We start from the raw sequence: 13,045 nt of genomic DNA on the forward strand, positions 1-13,045 counted from the left end.
TTAAGGTGCCACATACTTGCCAACATGTCCCTATCCTCCCATTCAGGTTAATGGGAAAATAGGGATGTGCCAGAAGACACACTGTTGTTTATTATGATTTAGATACCGCTTTTCAACAACAAGGAAAAAAAGTTCTCAAAACAGCTAACACAGGGAAGGGTATACACTTTACGTAGGGCTGGAAGTGATAGTGGAGAAAGTGAAGGATGAGTGGGAGGGAATTGCACGTCCCATTAAAATAAAGCATTGGGTTGCTCCCCAATCAGCTTATGAGCTCAGTGTTGTGATGGTAGGAAGCTTGCAAAATGGCTGCTGGGGTATATGATCTGGATGATGTTAGTGTAGAAATCTAGCCATTATACCTGTTGCTCAGACATCAGTGAATCTCCTGTTCCTTCCTGTCTAGCCTACTTCTCTCATGTTTATTCAATCCAGCTACCATCTGGCTAGAAACAGAGAAAGGCACAAGTTAACACCTACATATGTGAGCACAAAATGCCTAACATCAAAAGCACACCTGCAAAATGCATCTGATCACAACAGAAGCAGATCTTCAGTGTGTATCTGAAATAAGTAAAAAGATGTGCCTGGCTATTTTTGCTCTGTGCTGAAAAGCAAGCAGTGTGAGTGGAGAAAGTACGACAATTATGCATATAGCATTCAGTAGTAATTTTTCTTAATAGTTAATTGAGTGCAATTATCCATTATGACTTGATAAATGAAAGCACCAACCACATATTTTCTAGAGGGGTAGTCATCTCAGTTTGTTGCTGCAAAATCAGCAAAGAATATTATTATACCTTAAAGGCTAATAGACTTCTTGTGGCATAAGCTTTTGAGGACTGAGCCCACTTCATTAGATGCAGGAAGTGTTGCTCCCACATGCACATATACAGGTTCAGAGAAAAATAGTAGAGTGGGACCAAAATACTATGGAATATAAGAATTACAGTAAGTCTGTAATTACTTTTCAAAGTCCAAAAGTACACAAGGTCAAAACAAAGTGACATATTCATAATAGCTATGCTAGCTTAATACCTGTAAAGGGGGGGAAGGGGATACACAGTCCTGATTAAATTTGAATTAAACAGACTCAAATCTGCTGATAAATTCTGGAATCCCTCTTTGAAATTTATTCCATACCCAGATGTATACACAAGGAACACCACCCCTTGCTTTTCCCCCCTCCTTCCCATCCATATAACCAAAGATTCTAACACAGAATGCTCATACCTGGGCTGTTTCGACACATGGGCTGTTTCTGTCTTCATAAGATTTGGATGCTAAAAAATATTTTAATGATGTTTTAAAAAACATTTTATTTTTAACAGCAATTGTGAAATCCCTGTAACTATGAAGGCTTTGGTAATCATCTGTGGGTCGATGCTCTGAAAAAGAAATGTGATCCCTGGATTTCCAGCATCCCTTTTGTTCAGGTCATTTTGTCTAATTGAGGAGGGCACTACCCTTTACTTGAATTTTTAGCCCCCATTCCCATAGATCAAGACTTCTGAATTTTGAGTCCCTTGATGCCATTGGACTACAACTGCTATCATCCCCAGCCACAAAGACTTAAGGAGTGGTCATAAATTAGCATCTGAGGAACCCCAGCCATAGATTCCTGCATTAGGCATATTTTTTTCTTGGGACAGAAATGCCATGGTGGAGTGAATGCCCAATTATAAGGTAAGGGTTAAGCAAGAAGGCACTTTATGTTTATCTAGTATCTAGCAAATATGTTTCACATAACAGGATTGTGTGTGGCCCTGGAGATGGAAATGCAGACCGCATAGTGATTAGAATGCAGATTGTAATTTTTGATTACTAAAACTGCCTCGGTTCATGAGCACAGCATTGTTCTTTGAGCTTTTCGGGCTTGGAAAGAGAAGAGATTGATTGTCTCTCTGAAATTTCAAGTGCCATTTCTTTGGGGAGGATCTGCAAATGTTAATGAAACCAGTTACTCTGAATACTTGGGATGGTATTCACTAGTTCAGATGGTGGTATGGAAGCCATTAAAGCTAACCTTTAAAAGTATTTAATTGTTTTGTCATCAAGCATATTACATTAAAGTAGCATTCTAAAGGGAAATCCTTGACCTGCTGTGGTAACTGGTTTGATCTCTCTAGTGCTCCAAGGATGTACTCACACAAATGCAGGAAAAGCCTTTGAGAAAGGCTTTAATGCCATTAAGGGTTCACATATAATGTGACTTTTACGTTTTAAAGCAGTTTCAGATGCTTTACTCTAGAACATCTCCTGAAGTAATCAAATGTGATCTAATGGTAGGAGAACAGCATGAACAGCGGATATTAACTTTCAAGTGATCAACTCTCCTAGCCTTATACAATCTCAGGTGATCAGAATGTTCTAGAGTATCCCATACGCTGAGTAACTACAAACAGATAAGAACAGCCTTGCTGAATCAGGCCCAAGGCCCATCTCGTCCAGCATCCTGTTTCACACAGTGGCCCACCAGATGCCGCTGGGAAGCCCACAGGCATGCTAATTTTATTCAGAGTTTGTTTTCCTTCTTTCTTGTGTCGTTGTCCACATAATTCCCAGAGCAGTTTGCTGAATTATGGCTGAAGGGCATACATGCCCCTGTCCCTTGACAGTGTATTCTTATGTATAGATTATCCCTCTGTCAACTGGCTCTAATCATGCCATGAACTATGTAGAAAATTGTACTCTCAGATTCCAGTATGTGGAAACATATTTAACATTCCCTGAGTGTTAATTGTTTCAGTCCCTAAGATATCTAGGATTTCAGTGTTAAAAATATCGAGCACACCTTCGTGGAGCCTTCAGCTTCATCACTTTTATTTTAGAACAGCATAGAAGATAGATCTCTGTGACAAATGGTCAAATATTTTTGCTCCCTTTGATTCATGTGTATCCAGAATAATACCTCCTCACTCAGATGGCTGCTTCAAACTTGACCCTGATGCTATTTTCCTAGAAAGCTCTACGTACTTCCTGTTCTCTTTCTTATCTAAGGTAGAACTTTCACATCTCCCCTGTTCCTGGGAGACATATAACTTGTTCCTTCATTTGCTGCTCTTACTTGGAGGACTGACTAGGGTTTTCTGTTTTCTTCTAAAATTTCTGAAGAGCAAAAGGCCCTTTAATCTGAGTCAGAACAGTAGTGGATTAGATGATACTACTTCAGTTGTGGCCCAGTCACTTTTGCTTAGTAAGTTTCCACCTTTGTGCTTTTAATGAGACTCCTCTCACATTACCTTCCTGGATCAGCTTCTTACCATACTACTCAGGTAACACCAAAAGACCTGGGTTGCATGGGAGGAGCCTTCCCCCATGCCATCGTTGGCCCAATTTCTGGCATGGGCACCTCCCACCTGGCTTGGGAACTTTGACATGACCCAGTGGTGTAGCAAGGAGCTGTAATATGGCAGCTGCCATGCTGCCAGGGGAATGGGAAGAAGGGCCTGGTGCCTGCAAATGCACCACATGATGTAGCATCATCACAGTCAGTTTCCTCATCCATTCTTCACACCAAAAGTGATTGCTAGTAGGGCCAGGCAGACACAACACAATGATGCTATATCACATGGTGACTGCTATAGTATGGGGGGTAGAACAACTCATTAAGCAAAAGCAGCTGGAGCTTGCATTCAGCCCTCATTGTACTGGATATGAAAGTATGCGGGGAGTATGCAGGGAGACATGATAGAGGTCTATAAAATCATGCATGGTGTGGAGGAAGTGAAGAGAGAGAAATTCTTTTCCCTTTCACACAACATTAGAACCAGGGGTCACTCCATGAAATTGATTGCCAGGAGGTCTAGGAACAACAAATGGAAGTATTTTTTCACACAACGTGTGATCCACTTGTGGAACTCTCTGCCACAGGATGTGGTGACAGCCAACAACCTGGATGGCTTTAAGAGGGGTTTGGATGACTTCATGGAGGAGAGGACTATCAATGGCTACTAGTCGGAGGGCTGTGGGTCACCTCCAGCCTCAGAGGCAGGATGCTCCTGAGTACCAGTTGCAGGGGAGTAATGGCAGGAGAGAGGCCATGCCCTCAACTCCTGCCTGTAGGCTTCCAGCAGCATCTGGTGGGCCACTGCGAAACAGGATGCTGGACTAGATGGGCCTTGGGCCTGATCCAGCAGGACTGTTCTTATGTTCTTATGAAAAGGGCTGTACTTTGGGAAGCTGCAAGTAAGAGGAGGAGCTGTTGTTATTGATTTGTTTGGGTTAGAGCACACGCTGTCCTCTCTGTACATTTACTCAGTTTCTTAGTGTTTGCAGTCCAAATAGAAAAGGGATCGGCTAACCCAGCACCAGGTTTTCTCCATGCTAGCTTTTTAACAAACAGTTTATCAAAAAATGTTGACAATTTGTCACATAGCAAATTATTGTTCTAGCAAAGCAGGGATTGTATTATGAGCTAATGACAGCAATATGGGCAACGTTTTCAAAGTGTGTGTGTGTGTGTGTGTGTGTGTGTGTGTGTGTTTAAACCACCCAGCCCTAGCCTGCCTGTTTCTCCTGAAGCTCAAATCAGCATTCTATTATATATTTTGAAGAATATGTTTGAATGTAAATAAAGTTATACTTCCCAGTGACCTACAGATGCCAGATTTTGCATACACAACCCTACCACTGAAATAAGCTGAATGTACTACATGAAACACCTATATTGGGCAGAAGTGAAATAGGAAGATGCTGGAAGGCATCATCTGATACTGCGTGGGAGATGGCAAAGGTAAACCCTTCCTGTATTCTACTGAAGACAACCACAGGGCTCTGTGGGTGCCAGGAGTCAACACCGACCAGTGGTGGCCGGTGAACGCACCGCTGGGGGGCGGGGGCGGCGGGAGGCACCTTTAAGGGTAAATGCATTCTGTGCTTACCTCTGCAGCCACCGCAACTGAATGCTGTTCAGAGAAGTGGTGTGCCACCCAGCAGCCCCTGCGGCGGGGAATCGCTACCGCCACTCACCTTGCTTACATGGAGCCGAGCCCCTGCCAGCGGCCAGGTGAGTGGTGGCAGTGATTCCCCTCTGCTCGGGCTGCTGGGTGGCACGCCGCTTCTCTGAACAGTGTTTAGGTGCGGTGGCTGCGGAGGTACTAAGCACAGAATGCCCTTACCCTTAAAGGTGCCTCCCCCACATCCCAGCGGCGTGTTCACAGGCCGCCACTGACACCGACTCAATGGCACACTTTACCTTTACTACATTTTACAGTGGAACATGCCTGGGGAAAGTTCTTTCTTTCTTTTTGTATTTTTAGAAGAGATTCTGGATATCATACTTCCCAATTACCGACATATACCACATTTTGCACGACCAATCCTGCTACTTAAATTAGCTGGACACATTACATTTCCCACGGGAATATGCTGGAGAAAAGGTTTGTGGGGGGGTTTGGTATTTTTAAAAGATTTTTAAAAATATAATCATATTTTAACTCTTACTGTTCTCAACTGATTTTCACCAATCAGATCGATAATTCCCAACAGACACCATGCCCAAGAGAAGCAGAATATCTTTCTTAGATTCAACTGTACTGTGATTCAAATTTAGCATATATGGGAATTGTTCAACAAAATGAATAATGTTTGAAGTTGAAATCCTACAAGTGTCAAACTCTTATTTTACTTTTCTTTTGTAAGCACATTAATAAATAATTCTATGACATATACAGGTGTCCTGAATATCTGTACCACCCATTCGGGGGCTGCCTCCCTGAATACCAATTTATTTATTGTGAGGGATTGTTTAAATTATTCTCAGTTTCCTACCTCCCTAACTAAACTGGTATACAGTTTAAATAGCCACTCTCCCAGCTTCTCAGCTGGCATATGGGGAGATTTAAAGCAGCAGTGCCAGAGGTATAGGCTGCTCCATCCACTCTCGCCTCTTGCACTCCTTCTTTAAATCTCCCCACGTGTCAGCTGATGCACAGCGAGTTTTAAAGTTTAAATAGCCACTCTCCCCACACAGGCTCTTCCATCCACTCTCACTGCAAAAGTGCGTTGTTGTGCTAAGGAACCTAACCCCTTTTTTAAAGATTAGGTCAAGCACTCCAATATCGCAGTTTCCATGAACTTTGGTGGTGGTGGTTGTTCTGTTGCTTTACATCCTCAATATTAGAGGGAATCCTGTATTTCATTTCTGAGCGTTCTTAGGAGTGTAATCTACACTAAATGACTTTCCCCAATCAATGACGGACTTTACCTACTCTTTGCTGTGTGCATGTGTGTGTGATTCCCCCCCCCCACAGACATATGTACCCATTATGTACTCATTATTACATACCCTCATTACTGCATGTCTGAACATGTAGTACTCATAGAGGCTCTTCTCACAATTAGTGAGAAGAGCCTGGGGAGGGTTAGCGGGGAGTGCGGGCTTAGCCTGCTCTCCCCACAGATGACCAAACCCGGTGGCTGCGAGCCTGGTGGTTCTTAAGCGGGTCACCCGATTAAGTAGCCCTGCCCTTAAACCAGGTTTGTGGCGTGAGCGCTCCACAAACCCAGTTTTTCTAATTGTGTGCTGCCGTGGCGTAGCTCTGCACCATGGCAACTCATGAGTAGACCCCCAACCGGGAGGCTGAAAAGCAGCCTCCCAGCTCGGAGGTCTCTCCAGCATGCCCTGAGCGCTCACGCAGGGCATGCTGGAACTTCCAGGGGCCACGTGGCCCCTGATCCCCCCAACCCTCGCTGGCTCCCTAATGGAGCTGGCAGTTGTGTGGGTGGCCGGTTCGGCTGCCTGGAGCAGACTAACTGCTCATGTGCAGGGAGAGTGGGCTAAGCCCGCTCTACCCGCTAACCCTCCCGAGGCGGGTCTCCTTGATCGTGAGACCCACCTCAGAGTCATCTTATATTCGGGGAAATACAAGAGGTTGAAAGGCATTTGGCATCTTTACTATCTTTGGCAACTTAGAATGGATTTCTTGGACTATTTGACCACACCTTTGATTTTTACCAACACAGAAGACATTTATCTGAAGTCTTAATGTTACTCATTTGGACTTGAACCATGACTTTGGATAGACTTCATGCAAATTTATTTACACGTAACTTTTTCTCCTGCCTTTGGACTGAGCTAACATAAGACTAGTTTATTATTGTTATATGAATATATAAGTATACATGTATTTTAATTTTAATTCTCTTAGAAATTGCTTTCCAGAGCAGGTATTTTACATAGCTTCATTTTGTTTTTATTAAATATGTGATAGCTCTTTTTTGGTTGAATTTGCATTTCTTAGGGTTCCAGTAGAATTTTTTTTAGTTAGGAAGTGGTTCCATTAAAAAATTAGTGATGCAAGTCTCACGATCAGTGAGACTTGCTGGAACAGGGTTTGCGGGCAGAGCGGGCTTAGTCTGCTCTCTCTGCAGACGATCATTCAGTCTGCCCTGGGTGGCCGGATTGGCCACCCACACGACTTCTGGCTCCACCATGGAGCCGATGGGGGCTGTGGGGATCGGGGGCTGCATGGCTCCCAGAAGGTCCAGGATGTGCCCCGCGAACATGTGGGGCATCCTGGAGAGACCCCTCCAGGGCAGGGAGGCTTGTTTCAGCCTCCCAGTGGGGGTCTCCTTGTGTGTTGCCATGGAGTGGAGCCACGGCACGGCAATACATGATCACAAAAATGGGGTTAGCAGAGCGCTCACTCCACTAACCCCGTATAAGGGGAGGACTACGAAAGTGGGTCACCTGCTTTGGAGAAACCAGACTCACCTGCGAGCCCGGTGGTTTTCATGCTTGGCTGAAATCGGGTTAGCCTCCCTTAGCCCGATTTTGGCCAGTCATGAGAATCACCTCATAGTGTTCATGTTTATGGAATAAACTCTTTGATGCTATACTTAAATTCACCTTATTTATTTTTTGTGTGTGGTTATTTTATTTGGGTGTGGGGTTTTTTAGCTGTTAGTGTGCATTGAACTATCTTTTCATGCATTTTTCAAATAGAAAAATAAAAAAACATTATTTCTGAAATGAAGTCTCAGATTATCACAAATTTATTTGTACACAGAGTCTATTTTGAGAATAAGGCAGCATATTGGTATATATGGTAATAGTACTATTTTAGGGAGCATTATGGCTATAAAGAGGGTCAGATGTAAAACACTTTTTGGTGGCTGTGATCCAGCTAGGATTGTCAGTAACTGGCCCTGAAAGAAACCCTTTTAAAAGTCTACATTTCAATATTTGATAATAAAGGAAGATAAGCACTCTTGCTGGACATTAAGGCTGCATATGAAGCATGCTTACCTAGAAGTAAGTCCCATTATAAACAATATTAATTAGAGCTGGGTGAAGAGTTTTAGGATTGGCATGTAGGCAAGCAATGAAACCATAGTATGGTAGTGAACCAAATAAATGAAACACTGGCCTCAAGGCCCTGCCAAACATAATAATAATGCAAACCTACTGAATAAGTGCAATTCCCATGACTCTGAAAACATCTTTTAATATTGATGTGCTTTTAAAGATATGCACATATAAAGCTCCTTATACTTGGACTGTTGGTTCATTTTGCCTAGGAGTGTCTATTCTGATTGGCAGCAGTTCTCTAAGGTCCCTGGCAAAGGTCTTTTCCAACACCTGTTGCCCAAGATCCTTGAACTGGGGATGTCAACAGCTGGATCTTCTATGCAAAGCATGTGTTCTGCCATGGAGCTATGGCCTCTTTCAGATGTGGACATGGTCACTGTCAACATCTTCCTTTCAAAGTACTGAAATGTCAGAATTGCAATTTTGTATACACTAGCAATGTTATGAATGCAGCTCACAACTTCACAGATTGTCTTTTTGTAGTAAAATAGATATAGTTGGCAGGTAAATTTCATTATGCAGTACAAATTCAGTACTAGGCAGAAACTTGAATGCTAAGTGAGAAAATAAAATAGTTACTATGGCTATTAAAGAATTTTAAAGATATATTAAATTAATGCCGAGTTGAAAAGAAATGGTCTATTCTTCCTGTTATAAAAACTAGACCTGGGAGATCTATTCATAAGTTGGATGGAATTTTTTTTAATAAAAACTCAGGAGCTACAACATGTGTATTTGACTAAGATATTTAGTTTAGAAAGAGGTACAAAATGGGGTGCCCTCTCCCAGTTGTTATTTGCAGTAGTCACAGAGTCATCGGCAAGCACAATATGTGCAATCACAATAGAGTATGTCTATATCTATCCAAGAAATTAAGATCAAGAGGGAAATCTCACTCTGTATGGGTGATGAACTACTTGCATTGACAAATTCAGATGAGCTTGCTGAAACAATGAGGGAATGCAGACAAATATCTGTGCATATAGTAAATGAAACAAAATCACAACTATTGAAAATTATTTTATTTATTTATTTATCTATTACATTTAATATCTCGCTCTTCCTCCAAGGAGCCCAGAGTGGTGTACTACATACTTAAGTTCCTCCTCACAACAACCCTGTGAAGTAGGTTAGGCTGAGAGAGAAGTGACTGGCAGGAATGGAAGAAGCCACCAATTAGAAATGTAATAGGATCATCTGAATTTAAGATGTATGAGAGGGAAATCTAGTGATACATATAACCTCTAAATAGAGGGATTTGGGACAGTCTATGTGCCTTGGAAGAAAAACTGAACAATGAGACCAAAATTAACTTTTGATGGATAAACAGAATAGCTTTGTTAAGCTTTGGTATTTTTCAGAAGAGGTTAAAGAGTGGGAGAAGTTAATTTTGAAATGTCTTGGGTTGAATTATCATCCCAGGATGGCTAAAGCCACATCATTGAAGCCCCTTAAGAAGGTTGGATTAGGGCTACCTAGTATTGACTTTTTACTCCAGAAACCTAGATGTGCCATTACTTAAAGAAATCGTGTAAGGGCCTGCTCATACATTCCTTTGACTCAATGGCAACTGCAGTTTTTTAAATGTTGCATTTCCACAGACTGAGATAGTCATGTGAATGCTGACAACACATATTGAACTCAGCACAGAACAACATTTGGCAGTTCAACAGACCAATTTGTGCTGTGTTTAGTGTATAGCTCTTGATAACACAATGATCAGCTCAGCCCATAATAGATAGTTCAAAGAATTATGAGAATATGAGGGAAAGAGGCATATCCACACAGACATAAATTAGTTCAACAATCATTTCCTGTTTCCAAAGAACCCTGGGAATTGCAATTTGCAGAGGGTGTCTATAAATTTCTAAATAGAACACCAAGCACACCACCAATCTACAGTTCTCAGGATTCATTGATGTCGGAAGAGTTAAAATGCTAGTTTCTATTAAGACTGCATGGGCCACCTTCAGGCATCAGGCCAAACTGGAGGCAACCATGCCAAAAGTTCAGGTTTGTGGTCATCTGGATGTGGAAACCCGCGGCTCTGTCAGAAAAGCTACCCGAAGTTTCCAACCCCAAACCTGAATTTGAGTTCTCGGTTGCGCTTGATTTTGCCACCAAACACTCCGGTCAGAAGTCGGCATTGTGTCGTCCAAAGGCACCAGTGTTGAGGGAAGGAAGCTCCTCCTTCTCTTGTTCTCTGATTAGCTGCCATTGCTTTCCTTCATGCGAAGGAGGAAGCCCTAGCAGCCAGTTCCTCTCTGCATTCAGTCTCCTAGACTCCAGATTGGTATTGTCTGGGAGTGTGGCAGGGGGAATGGGGGGCAAACCGTGGGTCCATTGGACCCACGGTGTGCTGTTATGTGCAAAGGTGGCCATAGAGATGAGATCCCTGTGGCTCAGAAACATTTCTTCAAAGTTAAGATTCTGGAAATTTGAACAGATCCTTCGACAGACAAAAATATAATATTGGAAGGGTCTGTTTATGAGAGCTGAAGTCTGGATGCTACTAGCTGCTTTGTGAAACTTTTGTGTTGGAAGAAAAATGATAGTGCGTCATTAGAATGAAATCTAGAGCAAAGGAAATATACCACAAAGAATTTTTCCTCATGAGGCTATCCACTCTCTTTCTCCGTATGGTTTCTCATGGTATCTAATGGAGGAGTGCTTTCTTGAGCAAGATGCCAGTTTTTGAACAATGGAGGAATGGATGAATCTCAACCTCTTTGTTTAATGCACTTGCTGATTCAATTAGGAATGGAAAACTGTCTAATGAGAAGAGGTTGCCTGGTAAAATGAGACAAAGATGATATAATTGCACTCTGCAAGAAGGGTTGACATGACAAAGGAAATGTTGCTTCAACCCCTCTACGAGTGAGTGCATGTCTGTGTGTTGGAGGGGCATGATTTTACAGCCAGCATTGCAAAAGAAGTGAGGAGGTTGACTGGCTGTTCCTAGGCATGTGGCAGGATTGGGCATTGCCCACTGCTCAGCTGCAAGTCAGTGGGAGGAGGCACTGGGCGAATCTGAAGCTCATTACTTTCTCCCACTTCAGCATTCAGCTGCTGAAGCAGCTCCCAGCCAATCACTGCAGGTTATGGTGGTCCTTCTAGGGGAAAGGTAATAATTTCCCTTCCCTCTCCCAAATTGGCCAAAGGGTTAGGGGCAGGGGTGGGAAGTTTGCCTGTTCTGCACTGCTTTGGTGAAGGCATCCCATGTAGAACCCTTCCTCACTGTCACCGCAACTTCCTACTTTCTCTCTTCCCCCCTTCTTTCACACACTTTCTCTCTCCTTCACTTGCTCTTCCTCTCTGTCTTTCTTTCCCTCCCTCCCTCCTTCCTTCCTTCCTTTCTTTCTCTTCCATCCTAACAGATCTTGTTAATCTTGTTTCCTCATCTAATTTGCACAGTGGCAGCCTCCATCTCCTGAAGAGGCTCTTTCCTCCCTCATGACCCCTCTTTTCACAAACCCCTGTCCACTATCTTTTTATATATATAGATTCTTCTCTCCTCTACCATCAAGCACATCTTCTAACCAGTAGCAGTTGCATTCCAACTGACCTTAACCATCACAGACTCCTCAATCCTATCTGCATATGGAATCCCCACTGCTGAATCACCACGGTGCTTCTGCTCTGTTACCTCTGATTGGTAAAGCAATGAGTGGGCGGGGCTTGCCACATGCATCCTTAGCCTTTTCCATATATAGATTGAATCCTTTTTATTTCATCCCTGATCACCCACAAGGTTGTCAGGTAAAAGTGGGTTATAATTTGAATGAAAACATCTCAAAAAACATAGCCATACGTTTTCTATCCTAATTTTTCACACTTGTTGGAGTGAAAGCCTCATTCAGAACAAAGGCGCTTACCGGTAGTCTGATGATACTATGTAAATTGTTATTAATAACAACATCATTCAGGATTTATGGTATTTCTAGATTTTCACACAGCTGTGGCATAAAAATATATATGGAGAAATGGTGTTTGGAACACACACTTGCACACACTAATAACAATAATAAGAGTCATTAGATGTGACTTTCATTTCATATAACATTCACCTGGGGACAAAATGCATGGACACTGCATCAGTCATGCTTTAGGCCACTTATCTGTTTTTTTTAAAATATGCAAAGTAGCATACAATGAAAACAATAACAGTAGATTAAAAACATACATTAGCTATAGCAGATAGCTATACAATATTAAAACAGCATGAAAACATTTTTTTTTCTCAAAGGCATGGGAGAAGAAAAAGTTCTTCACCTGGTGCCTCAATGACAATAACACAGGTGCCAAAAGAGTCTTTTTAGGGAAAGAATTGCACAGGTAGGGTCCCCAACCAATAAGGTCCTGAAAGAAAACAGGAGGAAGGCTTATGAAGGTGGTAAAATGTGCACCTGGATTATTTGGCATTTGCCTCTTAAAATACACAGAGGACTGGGAAAGGATATGAACCCTGCTTCTGTGGGGTTTATAAGGGAGGGTGAGCTGGCCATTCGGCTGACTCGGCCGAACTGGGCTAAACCGGTTCACGGGCCAAATTGGGTATACTTGTAAAGGGAAATCCTTGAGGATTCCCCTTTACAAGTAAAGGACATGCCTAATCCTAATGGTAAAGGTGGTGCGGCAGGGGTGGGGGATATCTAAAGAAAGTGGCCTCCATTGGCCTCCATACCGCTAGAGGAGGTGGTGGAGGTGGTGGTGGTGAAGGAGTGGCAGAGA

The sequence above is a fragment of the Hemicordylus capensis genome, chromosome 2 (genome assembly GCF_027244095.1).
Source record: "Hemicordylus capensis ecotype Gifberg chromosome 2, rHemCap1.1.pri, whole genome shotgun sequence".
Lineage (NCBI taxonomy): Eukaryota > Metazoa > Chordata > Lepidosauria > Squamata > Cordylidae > Hemicordylus > Hemicordylus capensis.